Source organism: Drosophila rhopaloa, unplaced genomic scaffold, assembly GCF_018152115.1.
Source record: "Drosophila rhopaloa isolate 14029-0021.01 unplaced genomic scaffold, ASM1815211v1 contig_105, whole genome shotgun sequence".
In the NCBI taxonomy this organism is placed as follows: domain Eukaryota; kingdom Metazoa; phylum Arthropoda; class Insecta; order Diptera; family Drosophilidae; genus Drosophila; species Drosophila rhopaloa.
Window position 1 is genome coordinate 314668 of NW_025334979.1, and position 25947 is coordinate 340614.

The following is a 25947-nucleotide window of genomic DNA, read 5'->3' on the forward strand; positions in this document are numbered from 1 at the left end:
TTAAGAAGTGAGCTGGGGATAGGTAGTTGGTTTCCGTATCCGGTGTGTAGCACAAGGGGCGTGAATTTATCACTGCGCTTATTTGAGCAAGAAGTGTGCGCATCTGTTCAAAGGTGAGCGTTGAGTTTCCGGTAATTCTGCGAAGATGCAGCTTGACACAACGAACTGCCGACTCCCATTTCCCTCCCCAGTGAGGGGCTCTCGGGGAATAAATACCCATTGGATACCATCATCCGCTAGTGTGCTAGACACGGTGTCCTTGTGTGTCTGTGAAGAAAGCAATTCTTGCATCTCGTCGATGGATCGCTTAGCTCCAATAAAATTTGTGCCATTGTCACTGTAGATCTTACTGCACTTGCCACGTACCGATATAAAGCGCCGCAAGGCAGCCAAGAAGGTTTCTGTCGTCAAATCTGTGGCAAGTTCCAGGTGGATGGCCGAGGTGACCATGCAAACAAATAGGCATATGTAGCCCTTGCTGATACGTGGCTTCCGAACCTTTGCATCCTTCAGAAGTATTGGACCTGCATAGTCGCAACCAGTATATATAAATGGAAGCGCTTGTGTAATGCGTACGCTGGGTAAATCAGCCATTTGTTGCTGGGATGTGTGGTAGCGTTGACGAAAGCAAGCTAAACAGTCGTGGGTTATTTTGCGAATTAGATTACGTGCTCCAAATATCCAGAATTTTTGCCGAACAATAACAAAAAGTGAGGAAACGCCAGGGTGGAGGTTCACTCGGTGCTCGTGTTCCAGAATCAGCTTTGAGATGCGGTGTGTTTTTGGTAGCAATACTGGGTGTTTTGCATCGTTTGACAACTGCGATTGGTGCAGTCGTCCGCCTACCCTCAGCAAATCGTTTTCGTCGATTATGGGTGCCAGTTTGATCAGCTGTGATCGGTTCCTTAAAGGTTTTTTACCGAGGAGCAATTGGTAATCGTCTTTGAAACAACCTTGTGCTTGTTTTATGCACAGAATCCTTGCCTCCTTAATCTCGTCAAATGTGAGAGCGCTAAATACCCTTTTGGGAGTTAGGTTTCGTGTACGTTGAATAAACCGCTTCACGTAGCCAACAATATGGACCAGCTTGATCCAAGAAGACACTCGCTCGGTTAGTTCATCAAATGGATGAACCGGGGTTGCTTCAGCCAGTGTGGCCAAACAGTTGGATTTGACTTCTCCTTGAATGCGTTTGTCTGTAAGAGATAAACCGAAACGTGAGTCGTTTAACTTTACCAGATACTGCACCTTGTCCCGTAGCCATAAAGGCCCATTCCACCACAAATGGAAGTCGATGAGATCAGCAGCCATCAGTCCCCTGGACGCACAGTCCGCTGGGTTTGTTTTGGAATCTACGTGATGCCAAGCACTCCTTGGAATAGTGTCAAGGATTTCCGAGGTTCTGTTTCCAACAAATGTCTTGAGTTGGGCTGGCGTATACGATAACCAGGTGAGCACTATTGATGAGTCGGACCAGCCAAAAACAGTTATGTTTTTGTGGCGCAGTGCAGATGTGATCGAGCGAATCAGTTGGCTAAGGAGAAGTGCTGCGCAAAGTTCTAGACGTGGCAAGGATTGTTGTTTCAGTGGAGCCACCCTTGTTTTCGCAGCCACAATGGATACCGAGATGGAGCCATCGTCACTCGTGACTCTGCTGTACACCACAGCAGCATATGCCTTGGTTGACGCATCCGAAAATCCGTGGAGTTCGATGTTGTCCGGGTCGTTGGCGACAAATCGTGGTAGTTGAAATGTTTGAAGATTGTCCAGATCTGCTCTCCACTTTAGCCAGTTGTCCGCCAGTTTAGTTGGGAGTGGGTCATCCCAATCCAAATTCAAGAGCCATAGCTTTTGGAACAGGATTTTGAATTGGATTACAATGGGTGCCAAGAGTCCGAGAGGATCAAATATCCTCGAGACGTCGGACAAAACTTGTCTCTTTGTGCAATCAGGATTTTTAGCAAGACCGGCCTTGTACGTTAGAATGTCTTTTCCAGGATGCCAGTACAGTCCGAGAACCTTTACTGGTGACGTTTGCGCAGGTTGTGTGTCGCTATCATCCGTTTGTATACATGGTGTATTTGATACCCATTTCCCGAGTTCAAGATTTGCACGAGACATCAGCTGAATCAGCTCGTTTCGGTTCCGAAGTAGCTCATCCTCACTGTTTGACCCAGTAAGAACGTCATCTACATAGAAATCCTCCAGCAGGATTTTCGACGCATTTGGGTATTCCTCTTGATGATCTACAGCAAGTTGTTCCAGCACTCGCACGGCCAGGAATGGTGCGCATGAAGTTCCGTAGGTTACAGTGTACAATTGGAAGTGCTTGATGGAATCGGATGGATCTTCTCTCCAAACGATTTTCTGGAAGTTTCTGTGCTTTTCGTTGACCCATATCTGGCGGAACATTTTTACGATATCCGCTGAGAATGCAAATTTGTACATTCGAAAACGAAGGCACACAGCGAATAGATCGCGCTGGATACTGGGACCTGTAAACAGGGTGTCATTTAAAGCCTTACCATTGGCGTCACGAAAAGATCCATCGAAAACTACTCGTAGCTTCCGACCCAGAACTGGGTGGTGTGGTAGATAAAACTGATTTCCAGTAGCGTTTTCTTCTGGTGGCACCTCTCGCATGTGCCCCAGATTTGTGTATTCCCGCATAAAGTATACGTACTGTGTACGCAGCTGCTCGTTTTGTTGCAGCCGCCGCTCAACCGATTTAAAGCGTTTGAGCGCTCCTTGTAGAGTTTCTCCGAAATCGGGGCTTTCAGTGTTGAATGGAAGATCCACGATATACTTCCCGTTTTCATCGCGACTGTGAGTGGCGAGAAAGTGCTTCTCGACCTGATCATCCTCCGGATCCAATTTTACGCTGCTTTGAACGTTTTCCAATTGCCAAAACTTCTGAAGCGTGGCGCCTATGTCTACTGTTGTAGTCAGTGCAATAGCGTTGCTTGGATTTGATGTGATGAGTGAGGTTATTACCCATCCGAACACCGAAGAAATGGCGATAAGATTACCCTTGTTGTCGTACATCTTTCGTCCTGTAAACACCGACCATACGTGTTCGCTTCCCAATAGAATGTCAACAGGTGAGTTTGTGTTGAATTCTGTATCCGCCAACTGCAGATCCTTGAATGCCTCGAGTGCCGATGCATCGATGTTTTGGCGTTCCAGCGAAGAAGTAATTCTGCCTAGGACGTGGGCGTAGACAACCAAATGATCCTCGGAGATACGGGACTTGATATGCAAGGTGCTGCATCCCCTTGTCGTGTCTGCTTTCACCGAAGAGATTCCCGTGACCAAGATGCGTGATGCCGAACGTGTCAATCCGAGAGCTTGAATGCAACGCTCGGATACGTAGGAAAGCTCCGAGCCTGTGTCCAATAAGAGACGGCATGTTACGAGGTCACCTTTTGCGTTTTGAACATAAACCATGGCAGTTGGTAAAATGCTTCGCTTAATTTCCGTTTCCTGTGTAGATTTTGCAGTGCCCTGTGCACATACAACTGATTGAGTGCCCTCTCCTTGGGCGAATTGACTGAGAGTCACCGAAGTGTTGTTGGACGCACCTATGTTTCGCTCGTCCTCGCCTTCTATCTGGGCAAGATTCCCAATAGCCTGTGGATTCGCTTGGACATGTAGAAGGGAGTGATGGTTTCCCTTGCATTGCCTACATTTGTATGTCGACTTGCACTTGCTGACTCCATGACCAGGTCGCAAGCAGTTGTAGCACAGTGATTTCTCCTTTACGAAGGATCGTCTCTGCATTCCAGACATATCCAAGAACAGCTGACAGTTATACAGAGTGTGTTCTTTTGAATTACATTTGATGCAGCCACTGCCTTCGATCGCAACCATCGATTGTGTGACCCTTTTTGGTTTTTCTGCATGTGTTGTTGTCTTGCTACCAGTCGCAAGCTCCCTTTTACTCAGTTCCAGTTCCTCGCAACGAGAATCCAGAAATTTGAAGAATTCCTCGAGAGTGGGGGAATCTGTGTCCATGCTGCGCTCAATCCACCTACGCCGCGTGTCGGCGTCAAGTTTCTCCAGGGCCAGATAGATGATCCAGCAATCGCGTCCCATCTGGTTGACTGCATCCAATCCGCGAATAATTTCGTTTGCTCCGTCTGACACCTTCCGTAGAATTGATGCATCTACCTTTGTAGTTGTTGGCAGGTTCATAAACTGCTCCAAAAATGAGTTTACAATGTGCCGTGGACGATTGTAGACGTTCCCAAGCGGTGTTGTAAGCTGTATCCGTAATGGCCAAATGCCGTACCAAGTTGGCAGCCTCATCAACAATAAGTGTTTTCAAGTGATGGAACTTCTGTGTGTTGGACAAATGTTGCTTGTTATGAATTGTGCTTTCATAAATGTCTTGAAAAGAGGGCCACTCTGTGTAATTGCCAGAGAATCGTTTGATTTGAATTTTCGGCAATTCACTGAGATTGGAATTCGCCGCATGTACCGAACTTGAATTCGCAAAAGAGACGTCACCACCAACATGAACCGGCGTGCTCGAATGACCCTGATTTGCAGCCAGTCGCTCAAATAGTTGTTGGTTTTGTTGTAGCAAATTTACAATTGCGTCGCCGTTGAAGTGCAGACCGTTGCTGCCATTCACAATGCCTGTAGATGTACTCGGTTGTAGAGCATCACTTCTGTCCTTGAGAATTGCGTTCGCCCTTAGGTACTTTTCTTCGTAAATTGCGTTATCCATCTCCGGATCGACATAACCTTCTACCTCCTCGTGGAGAGCAATGCAATCGCCGATCTGGTTGAACTCCTTCCAAGCTTCGTGGAGAAGTTGTACGCGCGTGGAGATCTCCGCCTGTGTTGCAGATTCCGCTTGCTAAGCCTATGAGAGACAACGTGTGATGTTACCCTTGAGTCTGGAACGGCTTTTAACCAATGCTTTTAACTGTTCCATAGCAAACAATTAACCTGAGAATCAAAGCACTTCACTAACTGTCCAAGAATCCGGAACGAAGGACCAACAATATGGTCAGAAATAAAAACGAGTTGAGTTGCGTATATGTGGACTGTATTAATTTTATTAATGCCAGTTGCGAAGCCTATTTGACACTGAATTGAATTTCGCAATATGACGCCGTCTTAGCGGCGTTGCCAGAAACCCAAAAGACATTGCATACATGTTTTTTTTTACATAGATTAAATATATAAAATAGAATAGAGATGGCATTATGCGCCTATATATTAGAGATGATTAAAGCTGCAAGCGTTCACGAACAGGCAGCTATAGGATATAGTCGGCCGATCCTTATGAAATTTAATAGGTCGGATTGATTGGCCAAAAATAAAACTCACAGAAAATCCCAACTTCCTAACTTAACAAACACCAAAGTTATGGCATTTCCGATCAATCAGATATATGGCGGCTATAAGATATAGTCGGCCGATCCTTATGATATTTGGTAGGTCGGATTGATTGGCCAAATATAAAACCCATAGAAAATCCCAGCTTCCTAACTTTACAAACACCAAAGTTATGGCATTTCCGATCAATCAGTTATATGGCAGCTATAGGATATAGTCGGCCGATCCTTATGAAATTTGGTAGGTCGGATTGATTGGCCAAGTATAACACCCATATCAAATCCCAACTTCCTAACTTTACAAACACCAAAGTTATGGCATTTCCGATCAATCAGTTATATGGCAGCTATAGGATATAGTCGGCCGATCCCGGCCGTTCCGACATATATACTGCGTGCAAAGGAAAGAAGGGTGTGTGCAAAGTTTCAATTCGATAGCTTTAAAACTGAGAGACTAGTTTGCGTAGAAACTGACAGACGGACAGACGGACAGACAGACGGACAGACGGACAGACGGACATGGCTATATCAACTCAGGAGGTGATCCTGATCAAGAATATATATACTTTATAGGGTCGGAGATGTCTCCTTCACTGCGTTGCACACTTTTGACCAAAATTATAATACCCTCTGCAAGGGTATAAAAATTTGAATGCAGATTTTTAGAGAATCGAACCGTTTGTATACATGGTGTATTTGATACCCATTTCCCGAGTTCAAGATTTGCACGAGACATCAGCTGAATCAGCTCGTTTCGGTTCCGAAGTAGCTCATCCTCACTGTTTGACCCAGTAAGAACGTCATCTACATAGAAATCCTCCAGCAGGAATTTCGACGCATTTGGGTATTCCTCTTGATGATCTACAGCAAGTTGTTCCAGCACTCGCACGGCCAGGAATGGTGCGCATGAAGTTCCGTAGGTTACAGTGTACAATTGGAAGTGCTTGATGGAATCGGATGGATCTTCTCTCCAAACGATTTTCTGGAAGTTTCTGTGCTTTTCGTTGACCCATATCTGGCGGAACATTTTTACGATATCCGCTGAGAATGCAAATTTGTACATTCGAAAACGAAGGCACACAGCGAATAGATCGCGCTGGATACTGGGACCTGTAAACAGGGTGTCATTTAAAGCCTTACCATTGGCGTCACGAAAAGATCCATCGAAAACTACTCGTAGCTTCCGACCCAGAACTGGGTGGTGTGGTAGATAAAACTGATTTCCAGTAGCGTTTTCTTCTGGTGGCACCTCTCGCATGTGCCCCAGATTTGTGTATTCCCGCATAAAGTATACGTACTGTGTACGCAGCTGCTCGTTCTGTTGCAGCCGCCGCTCAACCGATTTAAAGCGTTTGAGCGCTCCTTGTAGAGTTTCTCCGAAATCGGGGCTTTCAGTGTTGAATGGAAGATCCACGATATACTTCCCGTTTTCATCGCGACTGTGAGTGGCGAGAAAGTGCTTCTCGACCTGATCATCCTCCGGATCCAATTTTACGCTGCTTTGAACGTTTTCCAATTGCCAAAACTTCTGAAGCGTGGCGCCTATGTCTACTGTTGTAGTCAGTGCAATAGCGTTGCTTGGATTTGATGTGATGAGTGAGGTTATTACCCATCCGAACACCGAAGAAATGGCGATAAGATTACCCTTGTTGTCGTACATCTTTCGTCCTGTAAACACCGACCATACGTGTTCGCTTCCCAATAGAATGTCAACAGGTGAGTTTGTGTTGAATTCTGTATCCGCCAACTGCAGATCCTTGAATGCCTCGAGTGCCGATGCATCGATGTTTTGGCGTTCCAGCGAAGAAGTAATTCTGCCTAGGACGTGGGCGTAGACAACCAAATGATCCTCGGAGATACGGGACTTGATATGCAAGGTGCTGCATCCCCTTGTCGTGTCTGCTTTCACCGAAGAGATTCCCGTGACCAAGATGCGTGATGCCGAACGTGTCAATCCGAGAGCTTGAATGCAACGCTCGGATACGTAGGAAAGCTCCGAGCCTGTGTCCAATAAGAGACGGCATGTTACGAGGTCACCTTTTGCGTTTTGAACATAAACCATGGCAGTTGGTAAAATGCTTCGCTTAATTTCCGTTTCCTGTGTAGATTTTGCAGTGCCCTGTGCACATACAACTGATTGAGTGCCCTCTCCTTGGGCGAAATGACTGAGAGTCACCGAAGTGTTGTTGGACGCACCTATGTTTCGCTCGTCCTCGCCTTCTATCTGGGCAAGATTCCCAATAGCCTGTGGATTCGCTTGGACATGTAGAAGGGAGTGATGGTTTCCTTGCATTGCCTACATTTGTATGTCGACTTGCACTTGCTGACTCCATGACCAGGTCGCAAGCAGTTGTAGCACAGTGATTTCTCCTTTACGAAGGATCGTCTCTGCATTCCAGACATATCCAAGAACAGCTGACAGTTATACAGAGTGTGTTCTTTTGAATTACATTTGATGCAGCCACTGCCTTCGATCGCAACCATCGATTGTGTGACCCTTTTTGGTTTTTCTGCATGTGTTGTTGTCTTGCTACCAGTCGCAAGCTCCCTTTTACTCAGTTCCAGTTCCTCGCAACGAGAATCCAGAAATTTGAAGAATTCCTCGAGAGTGGGGGGAATCTGTGTCCATGCTGCGCTCAATCCACCTACGCCGCGTGTCGGCGTCAAGTTTCTCCAGGGCCAGATAGATGATCCAGCAATCGCGTCCCATCTGGTTGACTGCATCCAATCCGCGAATAATTTCGTTTGCTCCGTCTGATACCTTCCGTAGAATTGATGCATCTACCTTTGTAGTTGTTGGCAGGTTCATAAACTGCTCCAAAAATGAGTTTACAATGTGCCGTGGACGATTGTACCTTTCCTTTAGACGTTCCCAAGCGGTGTTGTAAGCTGTATCCGTAATGGCCAAATGCCGTACCAAGTTGGCAGCCTCATCAACAATAAGTGTTTTCAAGTGATGGAACTTCTGTGTGTTGGACAAATGTTGCTTGTTATGAATTGTGCTTTCATAAATGTCTTGAAAAGAGGGCCACTCTGTGTAGTTGCCAGAGAATCGTTTGATTTGAATTTTCGGCAATTCACTGAGATTGGAATTCGCCGCATGTACCGAACTTGAATTCGCCAAAGAGACGTCACCACCAACATGAACCGGCGTGCTCGAATGACCCTGATTTGCAGCCAGTCGCTCAAATAGTTGTTGGTTTTGTTGTAGCAAATTTACAATTGCGTCGCCGTTGAAGTGCAGACCGTTGCTGCCATTCACAATGCCTGTAGATGTACTCGGTTGTAGAGCATCACTTCTGTCCTTGAGAATTGCGTTCGCCCTTAGGTACTTTTCTTCGTAAATTGCGTTATCCATCTCCGGATCGACATAACCTTCTACCTCCTCGTGGAGAGCAATGCAATCGCCGAACTGGTTGAACTCCTTCCAAGCTTCGTGGAGAAGTTGTACGCGCGTGGAGATCTCCGCCTGTGTTGCAGATTCCGCTTGCTCAGCCTATGAGAGACAACGTGTGATGTTACCCTTGAGTCTGGAACGGCTTTTCACCAATGCTTTTAACTGTTCCATAGCAAACAATTAACCTGAGAATCAAAGCACTTCACTAACTGTCCAAGAATCCGGAACGAAGGACCAACAATATGGTCAGAAATAAAAACGAGTTGAGTTGCGTATATGTGGACTGTATTAATTTTATTATTGCCAGTTGCGAAGCCTATTTGACACTGAATTGAATTTCGCAATATGACGCCGTCTTAGCGGCGTTGCCAGAAACCCAAAAGACATTGCATACATGTTTTTTTTTTACATAGATTAAATATATAAAATAGAATAGAGATGGCATTATGCGCCTATATATTAGAGATGATTAAAGCTGCAAGCGTTCACGAACAGGCAGCTATAGGATATAGTCGGCCGATCCTTATGAAATTTAATAGGTCGGATTGATTGGCCAAAAATAAAACTCACAGAAAATCCCAACTTCCTAACTTAACAAACACCAAAGTTATGGCATTTCCGATCAATCAGATATATGGCGGCTATAAGATATAGTCGGCCGATCCTTATGATATTTGGTAGGTCGGATTGATTGGCCAAATATAAAACCCATAGAAAATCCCAGCTTCCTAACTTTACAAACACCAAAGTTATGGCATTTCCGATCAATCAGTTATATGGCAGCTATAGGATATAGTCGGCCGATCCTTATGAAATTTGGTAGGTCGGATTTATTGGCCAAGTATAACACCCATATCAAATCCCAACTTCCTAACTTTACAAACACCAAAGTTATGGCATTTCCGATCAATCAGTTATATGGCAGCTATAGGATATAGTCGGCCGATCCCGGCCGTTCCGACTATATACTTCGTGCAAAGGAAAGAAGGGTGTGTGCAAAGTTTCAATTCGATAGCTTTAAAACTGAGAGACTAGTTTGCGTAGAAACAGACAGACGGACAGACGGACAGACAGACGGACAGACGGACAGACGGACATGGCTATATCAACTCAGGAGGTGATCCTGATCAAGAATATATATACTTTATAGGGTTGGAGATGTCTCCTTCACTGCGTTGCACACTTTTGACCAAAATTATAATACCCTCTGCAAGGGTATAAAAATTTGAATGCAGATTTTTAGAGAATCGAATCAGAAGTCTTTAGAGGTATGCCACTTTGGAAACGGCTTAAGTTTGGTAAAGTTATGGACTCTCTAAGTCCAATTTTTAGTCACTCTGTTACAAGTCCTCGGAAATCTAGAAATAACTGACATGAAAATGGGTCAAAATATTAATCGACGTTAAATTGAAAAATTTGAATGCGGATTTTTAGAGAATCGAATCAGAAGTCTTTAGAGGTATGCCACTTTGCAATCGGCTTTAGCTTGGTAAAGTTATGGACTCTCGAAGTTCAATTTTGGGTCAAAGTTAAACAAGTCAAATTAGAAATAACTGACATGAAAACGGGTGAAAAATTTGATCAAAGTTAACTTGAAAAATTTGAATGCAGATTTTTAGAGAATCGAATCAGAAGTCTTTAGAGGTATGCCACTTTGGAATCGGCTTAAGTTTGATAAAGTTATGGACTCTCTAAGTCCAATTTTGAGTCACTCTGTTACAAGTCCTCGGAAAACTAAAAATAACTGACATGAAAATGGGTCAAAAATTTGATCAACGTTAAATTGAACAAGAAAGGAAAGCTAACTTCGGGCGGAGCCGAAGTTGATATACCCTTGCAGAATACTCTGTAAATTATATTCTCCAAAATTATTCATATGATGCATTCTTAATACTCATAAAAAATCCCAAATTCCTAACTTTAAAAAGACCAAAGTTATGCCATTTCCATCCGTTCAGTTATATGGCAGCTATAGGATATAGTCGGCCGATCCTTATGATATTTGGTAGGTCGGATTGATTGGCCAAATATAAAACCCACAGAAAATCCCAACTTTCTTACTTTACAAACACCAAAGTTATGGCATTTCCGATCAATCAGTTATATGGCAGCTATAGGATATAGTCGGCCGATCCTTATGAAATTTGGTAGGTCGGATTGATTGGCCAAATATAAGACCCATAGAAAATCCCAACTTCCAAACTTTACAAACACGAAAGTTATGGCATTTCCGATCAATCAGTTATAAGGCAGCTATAGGATATAGTCAGCCGATCCCGGCCGTTCCGACTTATATACTGCGTGCAAAGGAAAGAAGGGTGTGTGCAAAGTTTCAATTCGATAGCTTCAAAACTGAGAGACTAGTTTGCGTAGAAACAGACAGACGGACAGACAGACGGACAGACGGACATGGCTATATCAACTCAGGAGGTGATCCTGATCAAGAATATATATACTTTATAGGGTCGGAGATGTCTCCTTCACTGCGTTGCACACTTTTGACCAAAATTATAATACCCTCTGCAAGGGTATAAAAATTTGAATGCAGATTTTTAGAGAATCGAATCAGAAGTCTTTAGAGGTATGCCACTTTGCAATCGGCTTTAGCTTCGTAAAGTTATGGACTCTCGAAGTTCAATTTTGGGTCAAAGTTAAACAAGTCAAGTTAGAAATAACTGACATTAAAAACACCAAAGTTATGACATTTCCAATCGTTCAGTTATATGGCAGCTATAGGATATAGTCGGCCGATCCTTATGAAATTCGGCATGTCGGATTGATTAGCCAAATATAAAACCCAGAGAAAATCCCAACATTCTAACTTTACAAACACCAAAGTTATGGCATTTCCGATCAATCAGTTATATGGCAGCTATAGGATATAGTCGGCCGATCCTTATGAAATTCGGCATGTCGGATTGATTAGCCAAATATAAAACCCATAGAAAATCCCAACATTCTAACTTTACAAACACCAAAGTTATGGCATTTCCGATCAATCAGTTATATGGCAGCTATAGGATATAGTCGGCCGATCCCGGCCGTTCCGACATATATACTGCGTGCAAAGGAAAGAAGGGTATGTGCAAAGTTTCAATTCGATAGCTTTAAAACTGAGAGACTAGTTTGCGTAGAAACAGACAGACGGACAGACAGACGGACAGACAGACGGACAGACAGACGGACAGACAGACGGACAGACGGACATGGCTATATCAACTCAGGAGGTGATCCTGATCAAGAATATATATACTTTATAGGGTCGGAGATGTCTCCTTCACTGCGTTGCACACTTTTGACCAAAATTATAATACCCTCTGCAAGGGTATAAAAATCTGCATTCAAATTTTTCAATTTAACGTCGATTAATATTTTGACCCATTTTCATGTCAGTTATTTCTAGATTTCCGAGGACTTGTAACAGAGTGACTAAAAATTGGACTTAGAGAGTCCATAACTTTACCAAACTTAAGCCGATTCCAAAGTGGCATACCTCTAAAGACTTCTGATTCGATTCTCTAAAAATCTGCATTCAAATTTGTATACCCTTGCAGAGGGTATTATAATTTTGGTCAAAAGTGTGCAACGCAGTGAAGGAGACATCTCCGACCCTATAAAGTATATATATTCTTGATCAGGATCACCTCCTGAGTTGATATAGCCATGTCCGTCTGTCCGTCTGTCTGTCCGTCTGTCTGTTTCTACGCAAACTAGTCTCTCAGTTTTAAAGCTATCGAATTGAAACTTTGCACACACCCTTCTTTCCTTTGCACGCAGGATATAAGTCGGAACGGCCGGGATCGGCCGACTATATCCTATAGCTGCCATATAACTGATTGATCGGAAATGCCATAACTTTGGTGTTTGTAAAGTTAGGAAGCTGGGATTTTCTATGGGTTTTATATTTGGCCAATCAATCCGACCTACCAAATATCATAAGGATCGGCCGACTATATCTTATAGCCGCCATATATCTGATTGATCGGAAATGCCATAACTTTGGTGTTTGTTAAGTTAGGAAGTTGGGATTTTCTGTGAGTTTTATTTTTGGCCAATCAATCCGACCTATTAAATTTCATAAGGATCGGCCGACTATATCCTATAGCTGCCATATAACTGAACGATTGGAAATGCCATAACTTTGGTGTTTTTAAAGTTAGGAAGTTGGGATTTTTATGTGTATTAAGAATGCATCTTGTGAATAATTTTGGAGAATATAATGTACATAATATTCTGCAAGGGTATATCAACTTCGGCTCCGCCCGAAGTTAGCTTTCCTTTCTTGTTCAATTTAACGTTGATCAAATTTTTGACCCATTTTCATGTCAGTTATTTCTAATTTGACTTGTTTAACTTTGACCCAAAATTGAACTTCGAGAGTCCATAAATTTACCAAACTTAAGCCGATTCCAAAGTGGCATACCTCTAAAGACTTCTGATTCGATTCTCTAAAAATCTGCATTCAAATTTTTCAATTTAACGTTGATCAAATTTTTGACCCATTTTCATGCCAGTTATTTTTAGTTTTCCGAGGACTTGTAACAGAGTGACTCAAAATTGGACTTAGAGAGTCCATAACTTTATCAAACTTAAGCCGATTCCAAAGTGGCATACCTCTAAAGACTTCTGATTCGATTCTCTAAAAATCTGCATTCAAATTTTTCAATTTAACTTTGATCAAATTTTTCACCCATTTTCATGTCAGTTATTTCTAATTTGACTTGTTTAACTTTGACCCAAAATTGAACTTCGAGAGTCCATAACTTTACCAAGCTAAAGCCGATTGCAAAGTGGCATACCTCTAAAGGCTTCTGATTCGATTCTCTAAAAATCTGCATTCAAATTTTTCAATTTAACGTCGATTAATATTTTGACCCATTTTCATGTCAGTTATTTCTAGATTTCCGAGGACTTGTAACAGAGTGACTAAAAATTGGACTTAGAGAGTCCATAACTTTACCAAACTTAAGCCGTTTCCAAAGTGGCATACCTCTAAAGACTTCTGATTCGATTCTCTAAAAATCTGCATTAAAATTTTTATACCCTTGCAGAGGGTATTATAATTTTGGTCAAAAGTGTGCAACGCAGTGAAGGAGACATCTCCGACCCTATAAAGTATATATATTCTTGATCAGGATCACCTCCTGAGTTGATATAGCCATGTCCGTCTGTCCGTCTGTCTGTCCGTCTGTCTGTCCGTCTGTCTGTTTCTACGCAAACTAGTCTCTCAGTTTTAAAGCTATCGAATTGAAACTTTGCACATACCCTTCTTTCCTTTGCACGCAGTATATATGTCGGAACGGCCGGGATCGGCCGACTATATCCTATAGCTGCCATATAACTGATTGATCGGAAATGCCATATCTTTGGTGTTTGTAAAGTTAGAATGTTGGGATTTTCTAAGGGTTTTATATTTGGCTAATCAATCCGACATGCCGAATTTCATAAGGATCGGCCGACTATATCCTATAGCTGCCATATAACTTTGGTGTTTTTAATGTCAGTTATTTCTAACTTGACTTGTTTAACTTTGACCCAAAATTGAACTTCGAGAGTCCATAAATTTACCAAACTTAAGCCGATTGCAAATGTGGAATACCTCTAAAGACTTCTGATTCGATTCTCTAAAAATCTGCATTCAAATTTTTCAATTTAACTTTGATCAAATTTTTCACCCATTTTCATGTCAGTTATTTCTAATTTGACTTGTTTAACTTTGACCCAAAATTGAACTTCGAGAGTCCATAACTTTACCAAGCTAAAGCCGATTGCAAAGTGGCATACCTCTAAAGACTTCTGATTCGATTCTCTAAAAATCTGCATTCAAATTTTTCAATTTAACGTCGATTAATATTTTGACCCATTTTCATGTCAGTTATTTCTAGATTTCCGAGGACTTGTAACAGAGTGACTAAAAATTGGACTTAGAGAGTCCATAACTTTACCAAACTTAAGCCGTTTCCAAAGTTGCATACCTCTAAAGACTTCTGATTCGATTCTCTAAAAATCTGCATTCAAATTTTTATACCCTTGCAGAGGGTATTATAATTTTGGTCAAAAGTGTGCAACGCAGTGAAGGAGACATCTCCGACCCTATAAAGTATATATATTCTTGATCAGGATCACCTCCTGAGTTGATATAGCCATGTCCGTCTGTCCGTCTGTCCGTCTGTCTGTCCGTCTGTCTGTCCGTCTGTCTGTTTCTACGCAAACTAGTCTCTCAGTTTTAAAGCTATCGAATTGAAACTTTGCACATACCCTTCTTTCCTTTGCACGCAGTATATATGTCGGAACGGCCGGGATCGGCCGACTATATCCTATAGCTGCCATATAACTGATTGATCGGAAATGCCATAACTTTGGTGTTTGTAAAGTTAGAATGTTGGGATTTTCTATGGAATTTATATTTGGCTAATCAATCCGACATGCCGAATTTCATAAGGATCGGCCGACTATATGCTATAGCTGTCATATAACTCAACGATTGGAAATGTCATAACTTTGGTGTTTTTAATGTCAGTTATTTCTAACTTGACTTGTTTAACTTTGACCCAAAATTGAACTTCGAGAGTCCATAACTTTACGAAGCTAAAGCCGATTACAAAGTGGCATACCTCTAAAGACTTCTGATTCGATTCTCTAAAAATCTGCATTCAAATTTTTCAATTTAACGTCGATTAACTTTTTGACCCATTTTCATGTCAGTTATTTCTAGATTTCCGAGGACTTGTAACAGAGTGACTAAAAATTGGACTTAGAGAGTCCATAACTTTACCAAACTTAAGCCGTTTCCAAAGTGGCATACCTCTAAAGACTTCTGATTCGATTCTCTAAAAATCTGCATTCAAATTTTTCAATTTAACGTTGATCAAATTTTTGACCCATTTTCATGTCAGTTATTTCTAATTTGACTTGTTTAACTTTGACCCAAAATTGAACTTCGAGAGTCCATAAATTTACCAAACTTAAGCCGATTCCAAAGTGGCATACCTCTAAAGACTTCTGATTCGATTCTCTAAAAATCTGCATTCAAATTTTTCAATTTAACGTTGATCAAATTTTTGACCCATTTTCATGTCAGTTATTTTTAGTTTTCCGAGGACTTGTTACAGAGTGACTAAAAATTGGACTTAGAGAGTCCATAACTTTACCAAACTTAAGCCGTTTCCAAAGTGGCATACCTCTAAAGACTTCTGATTCGATTCTCTAAAAATCTGCATTCAAATTTTTATACCCTTGCAGAGGGTATTATAATTTTGGTCAAAAGTGTGCAACGCAGTGAAGGAGACATCTCCGACCCTATAAAGTATATATATTCTTGATCAGGATCACCTCCTGAGTTGATATAGCCATGTCCGTCTGTCCGTCTGTCCGTCTGTCTGTCCGTCTGTCTGTCCGTCTGTCTGTCCGTCTGTCTGTCCGTCTGTCTGTCCGTCTGTCTGTCCGTCTGTCTGTCCGTCTGTCTGTTTCTACGCAAGCTAGTCTCTCAGTTTTAAAGCTATCGAATTGAAACTTTGCACATACCCTTTTTTCCTTTGCACGCAGTATATATGTCGGAACGGCCGGGATCGGCCGACTATATCCTATAGCTGCCATATAACTGATTGATCGGAAATGCCATATCTTTGGTGTTTGTAAAGTTAGAATGTTGGGATTTTCTAACGGTTTTATATTTGGCTAATCAATCCGACATACCGAATTTCATAAGGATCGGCCGACTATATCCTATAGCTGCCATATAACTGATTGATCGGAAATGCCATAACTTTGGTGTTTGTAAAGTTAGAATGTTGGGATTTTCTATGGGTTTTATATTTGGCTAATCAATCCGACATGCCGAATTTCATAAGGATCGGCCGACTATATCCTATAGCTGCCATATAACTGAACGATTGGAAATGTCATAACTTTGGTGTTTTTAATGTCAGTTATTTCTAACTTGACTAGTTTAACTTTGACCCAAAATTGAACTTCGAGAGTCCATAACTTTACGAAGCTAAAGCCGATTGCAAAGTGGCATACCTCTAAAGACTTCTGATTCGATTCTCTAAAAATCTGCATTCAAATTTTTCAATTTAACGTCGATTAATATTTTGACCCATTTTCATGTCAGTTTTTTCTAGATTTCCGAGGACTTGTAACAGAGTGACTAAAAATTGGACTTAGAGAGTCCATAACTTTACCAAACTTAAGCCGTTTCCAAAGTGGCATACCTCTAAAGACTTCTGATTCGATTCTCTAAAAATCTGCATTCAAATTTTTATACCCTTGCAGAGGGTATTATAATTTTGGTCAAAAGTGTGCAACGCAGTGAAGGAGACATCTCCGACCCTATAAAGTATATATATTCTTGATCAGGATCACCTCCTGAGTTGATATAGCCATGTCCGTCTGTCCGTCTGTCCGTCTGTCTGTCCGTCTGTCTGTCCGTCTGTCTGTTTCTACGCAAACTAGTCTCTCAGTTTTAAGCTATCGAATTGAAACTTTGCACATACCCTTCTTTCCTTTGCACGCAGTATATATGTCGGAACGGCCGGGATCGGCCGACTATATCCTATAGCTGCCATATAACTGATTGATCGGAAATGCCATATCTTTGGTGTTTGTAAAGTTAGAATGTTGGGATTTTCTAAGGGTTTTATATTTGGCTAATCAATTCGACATGCCGAATTTCATAAGGATCGGCCGACTATATCCTATAGCTGCCATATAACTGATTGATCGGAAATGCCATAACTTTGGTGTTTGTAAAGTTAGAATGTTGGGATTTTCTAAGGGTTTTATATTTGGCTAATCAATCCGACATGCCGAATTTCATAAGGATCGGCCGACTATATCCTATAGCTGCCATATAACTGATTGATCGGAAATGCCATAACTTTGGTGTTTGTAAAGTTAGAATGTTGGGATTTTCTATGGGTTTTATATTTGGCTAATCAATCCGACATGCCGAATTTCATAAGGATCGGCCGACTATATCCTATAGCTGCCATATAACTGAACGATTGGAAATGTCATAACTTTGGTGTTCTTAATGTCAGTTATTTCTAACTTGACTTGTTTAACTTTGACCCAAAATTGAACTTCGAGAGTCCATAACTTTACGAAGCTAAAGCCGATTGCAAAGTGGCATACCTCTAAAGACTTCTGATTCGATTCTCTAAAAATCTGCATTCAAATTTTTCAATTTAACGTCGATTAACTTTTTGATCAAATTTTTGACCCATTTTCATGTCAGTTATTTCTAATTTGACTTGTTTAACTTTGACCCAAAATTGAACTTCGAGAGTCCATAAATTTACCAAACTTAAGCCGATTCCAAAGTGGCATACCTCTAAAGACTTCTGATTCGATTCTCTAAAAATCTGCATTCAAATTTTTCAATTTAACGTTGATCAAATTTTTGACCCATTTTCATGTCAGTTATTTTTAGTTTTCCGAGGACTTGTAACAGAGTGACTCAAAATTGGACTTAGAGAGTCCATAACTTTATCAAACTTAAGCCGATTCCAAAGTGGCATACCTCTAAAGACTTCTGATTCGATTCTCTAAAAATCTGCATTCAAATTTTTCAATTTAACTTTGATCAAATTTTTCACCCATTTTCATGTCAGTTATTTCTAATTTGACTTGTTTAACTTTGACCCAAAATTGAACTTCGAGAGTCCATAACTTTACCAAGCTAAAGCCGATTGCAAAGTGGCATACCTCTAAAGACTTCTGATTCGATTCTCTAAAAATCTGCATTCAAATTTTTCAATTTAACGTCGATTAATATTTTGACCCATTTTCATGTCAGTTATTTCTAGATTTCCGAGGACTTGTAACAGAGTGACTAAAAATTGGACTTAGAGAGTCCATAACTTTACCAAACTTAAGCCGTTTCCAAAGTGGCATACCTCTAAAGACTTCTGATTCGATTCTCTAAAAATCTGCATTCAAATTTTTATACCCTTGCAGAGGGTATTATAATTTTGGTCAAAAGTGTGCAACGCAGTGAAGGAGACATCTCCGACCCTATAAAGTATATATATTCTTGATCAGGATCACCTCCTGAGTTGATATAGCCATGTCCGTCTGTCCGTCTGTCTGTCCGTCTGTCTGTTTCTACGCAAACTAGTCTCTCAGTTTTAAAGCTATCGAATTGAAACTTTGCACATACCCTTCTTTCCTTTGCACGCAGTATATATGTCGGAACGGCCGGGATCGGCCGACTATATCCTATAGCTGCCATATAACTGATTGATCGGAAATGCCATATCTTTGGTGTTTGTAAAGTTAGAATGTTGGGATTTTCTAAGGGTTTTATATTTGGCTAATCAATTCGACATGCCGAATTTCATAAGGATCGGCCGACTATATCCTATAGCTGCCATATAACTGATTGATCGGAAATGCCATAACTTTGGTGTTTGTAAAGTTAGAATGTTGGGATTTTCTAAGGGTTTTATATTTGGCTAATCAATCCGACATGCCGAATTTCATAAGGATCGGCCGACTATATCCTATAGCTGCCATATAACTGATTGATCGGAAATGCCATAACTTTGGTGTTTGTAAAGTTAGAATGTTGGGATTTTCTATGGGTTTTATATTTGGCTAATCAATCCGACATGCCGAATTTCATAAGGATCGGCCGACTATATCCTATAGCTGCCATATAACTGAACGATTGGAAATGTCATAACTTTGGTGTTTTTAATGTCAGTTATTTCTAACTTGACTTGTTTAACTTTGACCCAAAATTGAACTTCGAGAGTCCATAACTTTACGAAGCTAAAGCCGATTGCAAAGTGGCATACCTCTAAAGACTTCTGATTCGATTCTCTAAAAATCTGCATTCAAATTTTTCAATTTAACGTCGATTAACTTTTTGATCAAATTTTTGACCCATTTTCATGTCAGTTATTTCTAATTTGACTTGTTTAACTTTGACCCAAAATTGAACTTCGAGAGTCCATAAATTTACCAAACTTAAGCCGATTCCAAAGTGGCATACCTCTAAAGACTTCTGATTCGATTCTCTAAAAATCTGCATTCAAATTTTTCAATTTAACGTTGATCAAATTTTTGACCCATTTTCATGTCAGTTATTTTTAGTTTTCCGAGGACTTGTAACAGAGTGACTCAAAATTGGACTTAGAGAGTCCATAACTTTATCAAACTTAAGCCGATTCCAAAGTGGCATACCTCTAAAGACTTCTGATTCGATTCTCTAAAAATCTGCATTCAAATTTTTCAATTTAACTTTGATCAAATTTTTCACCCATTTTCATGTCAGTTATTTCTAATTTGACTTGTTTAACTTTGACCCAAAATTGAACTTCGAGAGTCCATAACTTTACCAAGCTAAAGCCGATTGCAAAGTGGCATACCTCTAAAGACTTCTGATTCGATTCTCTAAAAATCTGCATTCAAATTTTTCAATTTAACGTCGATTAATATTTTGACCCATTTTCATGTCAGTTATTTCTAGATTTCCGAGGACTTGTAACAGAGTGACTAAAAATTGGACTTAGAGAGTCCATAACTTTACCAAACTTAAGCCGTTTCCAAAGTGGCATACCTCTAAAGACTTCTGATTCGATTCTCTAAAAATCTGCATTCAAATTTTTATACCCTTGCAGAGGGTATTATAATTTTGGTCAAAAGTGTGCAACGCAGTGAAGGAGACATCTCCGACCCTATAAAGTATATAGTAACATACCCACACCCACAAATCTACCACATAAAAGTAACATACACACACCCACATATCTACCGCATAAACATATTTACATTACGCATTTGTCACACCCAAAATCATCGGCTCCCAAGAGTCGCCAATTAATATAAACATCCTCTTGAGTTATAAACAAATGAAAGAACCCCAAATTGTCGGCTCCCACGACTGACCAATTTTTGTAAACATCCTCTTGCATTATAAACAAATGTCCCCAAACTCCAAAAAGCTTTTATCCCCCAATACTGTAAAATTGCAGACGCAGCTCAAACCTAGATCGCTCTCTTGCTCAGTGCTCTCATTTTGGACACTCTCAATTTATCAATAAAGTTCTTTCTCCCAATCGAAGGTTTGATAAGCGCCAGCTTAGTTTTTAAGTTTGAGTTTTAAGTTGTATCTTGTAAGGAGCAGACCTATCTCTCCCAGTTCGCGTTTACACTATTTTGATAAATAAAAATTATATTTTTTTCAAAGTGCTAAATCCCGAATTTGTTATTATATATATTCTTGATCAGGATCACCTCCTGAGTTGATATAGCCATGTCCGTCTGTCCGTCTGTCCGTCTGTCTGTCCGTCTGTCTGTTTCTACGCAAGCTAGTCTCTCAGTTTTAAAGCTATCGAATTGAAACTTTGCACATACCCTTTTTTCCTTTGCACGCAGTATATATGTCGGAACGGCCGGGATCGGCCGACTATATCCTATAGCTGCCATATAACTGATTGATCGGAAATGCCATATCTTTGGTGTTTGTAAAGTTAGAATGTTGGGATTTTCTAAGGGTCTTATATTTGGCTAATCAATCCGACATACCGAATTTCATAAGGATCGGCCGACTATATCCTATAGCTGCCATATAACTGATTGATCGGAAATGCCATAACTTTGGTGTTTGTAAAGTTAGAATGTTGGGATTTTCTATGGGTTTTATATTTGGCTAATCAATCCGACATGCCAAATTTCATAAGGATCGGCCGACTATATCCTATAGCTGCCATATAACTGAACGATTGGAAATGTCATAACTTTGGTGTTTTTAATGTCAGTTATTTCTAACTTGACTTGTTTAACTTTGACCCAAAATTGAACTTCGAGAGTCCATAACTTTACGTAGCTAAAGCCGATTGCAAAGTGGCATACCTCTAAAGACTTCTGATTCGATTCTCTAAAAATCTGCATTCAAATTTTTCAATTTAACGTCGATTAATATTTTGACCCATTTTCATGTCAGTTATTTCTAGATTTCCGAGGACTTGTAACAGAGTGACTAAAAATTGGACTTAGAGAGTCCATAACTTTACCAAACTTAAGCCGTTTCCAAAGTGGCATACCTCTAAAGACTTCTGATTCGATTCTCTAAAAATCTGCATTCAAATTTTTATACCCTTGCAGAGGGTATTATAATTTTGGTCAAAAGTGTGCAACGCAGTGAAGGAGACATCTCCGACCCTATAAAGTATATATATTCTTGATCAGGATCACCTCCTGAGTTGATATAGCCATGTCCGTCTGTCCGTCTGTCTGTCCGTCTGTCTGTTTCTACGCAAACTAGTCTCTCAGTTTTAAAGCTATCGAATTGAAACTTTGCACATACCCTTCTTTCCTTTGCACGCAGTATATATGTCGGAACGGCCGGGATCGGCCGACTATATCCTATAGCTGCCATATAACTGATTGATCGGAAATGCCATATCTTTGGTGTTTGTAAAGTTAGAATGTTGGGATTTTCTAAGGGTTTTATATTTGGCTAATCAATCCGACATGCCGAATTTCATAAGGATCGGCCGACTATATCCTATAGCTGCCATATAACTGATTGATCGGAAATGCCATAACTTTGGTGTTTGTAAAGTTAGAATGTTGGGATTTTCTAAGGGTTTTATATTTGGCTAATCAATCCGACATGTCGAATTTCATAAGGATCGGCCGACTATATCCTATAGCTGCCATATAACTGATTGATCGGAAATGCCATAACTTTGGTGTTTGTAAAGTTAGAATGTTGGGATTTTCTATGGGTTTTATATTTGGCTAATCAATCCGACATGCCTAATTTCATAAGGATCGGCCGACTATATCCTATAGCTGCCATATAACTGAACGATTGGAAATGTCATAACTTTGGTGTTTTTAATGTCAGTTATTTCTAACTTGACTGTTTAACTTTGACCCAAAATTGAACTTCGAGAGTCCATAACTTTACGAAGCTAAAGCCGATTGCAAAGTGGCATACCTCTAAAGACTTCTGATTCGATTCTCTAAAAATCTGCATTCAAATTTTTCAATTTAACTTTGATCAAATTTTTCACCCATTTTCATGTCAGTTATTTCTAATTTGACTTGTTTAACTTTGACCCAAAATTGAACTTCGAGAGTCCATAACTTTACCAAGCTAAAGCCGATTGCAAAGTGGCATACCTCTAAAGACTTCTGATTCGATTCTCTAAAAATCTGCATTCAAATTTTTCAATTTAACGTCGATTAACTTTTTGATCAAATTTTTGACCCATTTTCATGTCAGTTATTTCTAATTTGACTTGTTTAACTTTGACCCAAAATTGAACTTCGAGAGTCCATAAATTTACCAAACTTAAGCCGATTCCAAAGTGGCATACCTCTAAAGACTTCTGATTCGATTCTCTAAAAATCTGCATTCAAATTTTTCAATTTAACGTTGATCAAATTTTTGACCCATTTTCATGTCAGTTATTTTTAGTTTTCCGAGGACTTGTAACAGAGTGACTCAAAATTGGACTTAGAGAGTCCATAACTTTATCAAACTTAAGCCGATTCCAAAGTGGCATACCTCTAAAGACTTCTGATTCGATTCTCTAAAAATCTGCATTCAAATTTTTCAATTTAACTTTGATCAAATTTTTCACCCATTTTCATGTCAGTTATTTCTAATTTGACTTGTTTAACTTTGACCCAAAATTGAACTTCGAGAGTCCATAACTTTACCAAGCTAAAGCCGATTGCAAAGTGGCATACCTCTAAAGACTTCTGATTCGATTCTCTAAAAATCTGCATTCAAATTTTTCAATTTAACGTCGATTAATATTTTGACCCATTTTCATGTCAGTTATTTCTAGATTTCCGAGGACTTGTAACAGAGTGACTCAAAATTGGACTTAGAGAGTCCATAACTTTATCAAACTTAAGCCGATTCCAAAGTGGCATACCTCTAAAGACTTCTGATTCGATTCTCTAAAAATCTGCATTCAAATTTTTATACCCTTGCAGAGGGTATTATAATTTTGGTCAAAAGTGTGCAACGCAGTGAAGGAGACATCTCCGACCCTATAAAGTATATAGTAACATACCCACACCCACAAATCTACCACATAAAAGTAACATACACACACCCACATATCTACCGCATAAACATATTAACATTACGCATTTGTCACACCCAAAATCATCGGCTCCCAAGAGTCGCCAATTAATATAAACATCCTCTTGAGTTATAAACAAATGAAAGAACCCCAAATTGTCGGCTCCCACGACTGACCAATTTTTGTAAACATCCTCTTGCATTATAAACAAATGTCCCCAAACTCCAAAAAGCTTTTATCCCCCAATACTGTAAAATTGCAGACGCAGCTCAAACCTAGATCGCTCTCTTGCTCAGTGCTCTCATTTTGGACACTCTCAATTTATCAATAAAGTTCTTTCTCCCAATCGAAGGTTTGATAAGCGCCAGCTTAGTTTTTAAGTTTGAGTTTTAAGTTGTATCTTGTAAGGAGCAGACCTATCTCTCCCAGTTCGCGTTTACACTATTTTGATAAATAAAAATTATATTTTTTTCAAAGTGCTAAATCCCGAATTTGTTATTATATATATTCTTGATCAGGATCACCTCCTGAGTTGATATAGCCATGTCCGTCTGTCCGTCTGTCCGTCTGTCTGTCCGTCTGTCTGTTTCTACGCAAGCTAGTCTCTCAGTTTTAAAGCTATCGAATTGAAACTTTGCACATACCCTTTTTTCCTTTGCACGCAGTATATATGTCGGAACGGCCGGGATCGGCCGACTATATCCTATAGCTGCCATATAACTGATTGATCGGAAATGCCATATCTTTGGTGTTTGTAAAGTTAGAATGTTGGGATTTTCTAAGGGTTTTATATTTGGCTAATCAATCCGACATACCGAATTTCATAAGGATCGGCCGACTATATCCTATAGCTGCCATATAACTGATTGATCGGAAATGCCATAACTTTGGTGTTTGTAAAGTTAGAATGTTGGGATTTTCTATGGGTTTTATATTTGGCTAATCAATCCGACATGCCGAATTTCATAAGGATCGGCCGACTATATCCTATAGCTGCCATATAACTGAACGATTGGAAATGTCATAACTTTGGTGTTTTTAATGTCAGTTATTTCTAACTTGACTTGTTTAACTTTGACCCAAAATTGAACTTCGAGAGTCCATAACTTTACGTAGCTAAAGCCGATTGCAAAGTGGCATACCTCTAAAGACTTCTGATTCGATTCTCTAAAAATCTGCATTCAAATTTTTCAATTTAACGTCGATTAATATTTTGACCCATTTTCATGTCAGTTATTTCTAGATTTCCGAGGACTTGTAACAGAGTGACTAAAAATTGGACTTAGAGAGTCCATAACTTTACCAAACTTAAGCCGTTTCCAAAGTGGCATACCTCTAAAGACTTCTGATTCGATTCTCTAAAAATCTGCATTCAAATTTTTATACCCTTGCAGAGGGTATTATAATTTTGGTCAAAAGTGTGCAACGCAGTGAAGGAGACATCTCCGACCCTATAAAGTATATATATTCTTGATCAGGATCACCTCCTGAGTTGATATAGCCATGTCCGTCTGTCCGTCTGTCTGTCCGTCTGTCTGTCCGTCTGTCTGTTTCTACGCAAACTAGTCTCTCAGTTTTAAAGCTATCGAATTGAAACTTTGCACATACCCTTCTTTCCTTTGCACGCAGTATATATGTCGGAACGGCCGGGATCGGCCGACTATATCCTATAGCTGCCATATAACTGATTGATCGGAAATGCCATATCTTTGGTGTTTGTAAAGTTAGAATGTTGGGATTTTCTAAGGGTTTTATATTTGGCTAATCAATCCGACATGCCGAATTTCATAAGGATCGGCCGACTATATCCTATAGCTGCCATATAACTGATTGATCGGAAATGCCATAACTTTGGTGTTTGTAAAGTTAGAATGTTGGGATTTTCTAAGGGTTTTATATTTGGCTAATCAATCCGACATGTTGAATTTCATAAGGATCGGCCGACTATATCCTATAGCTGCCATATAACTGATTGATCGGAAATGCCATAACTTTGGTGTTTGTAAAGTTAGAATGTTGGAATTTTCTATGGGTTTTATATTTGGCTAATCAATCCGACATGCCGAATTTCATAAGGATCGGCCGACTATATCCTATAGCTGCCATATAACTGAACGATTGGAAATGTCATAACTTTGGTGTTTTT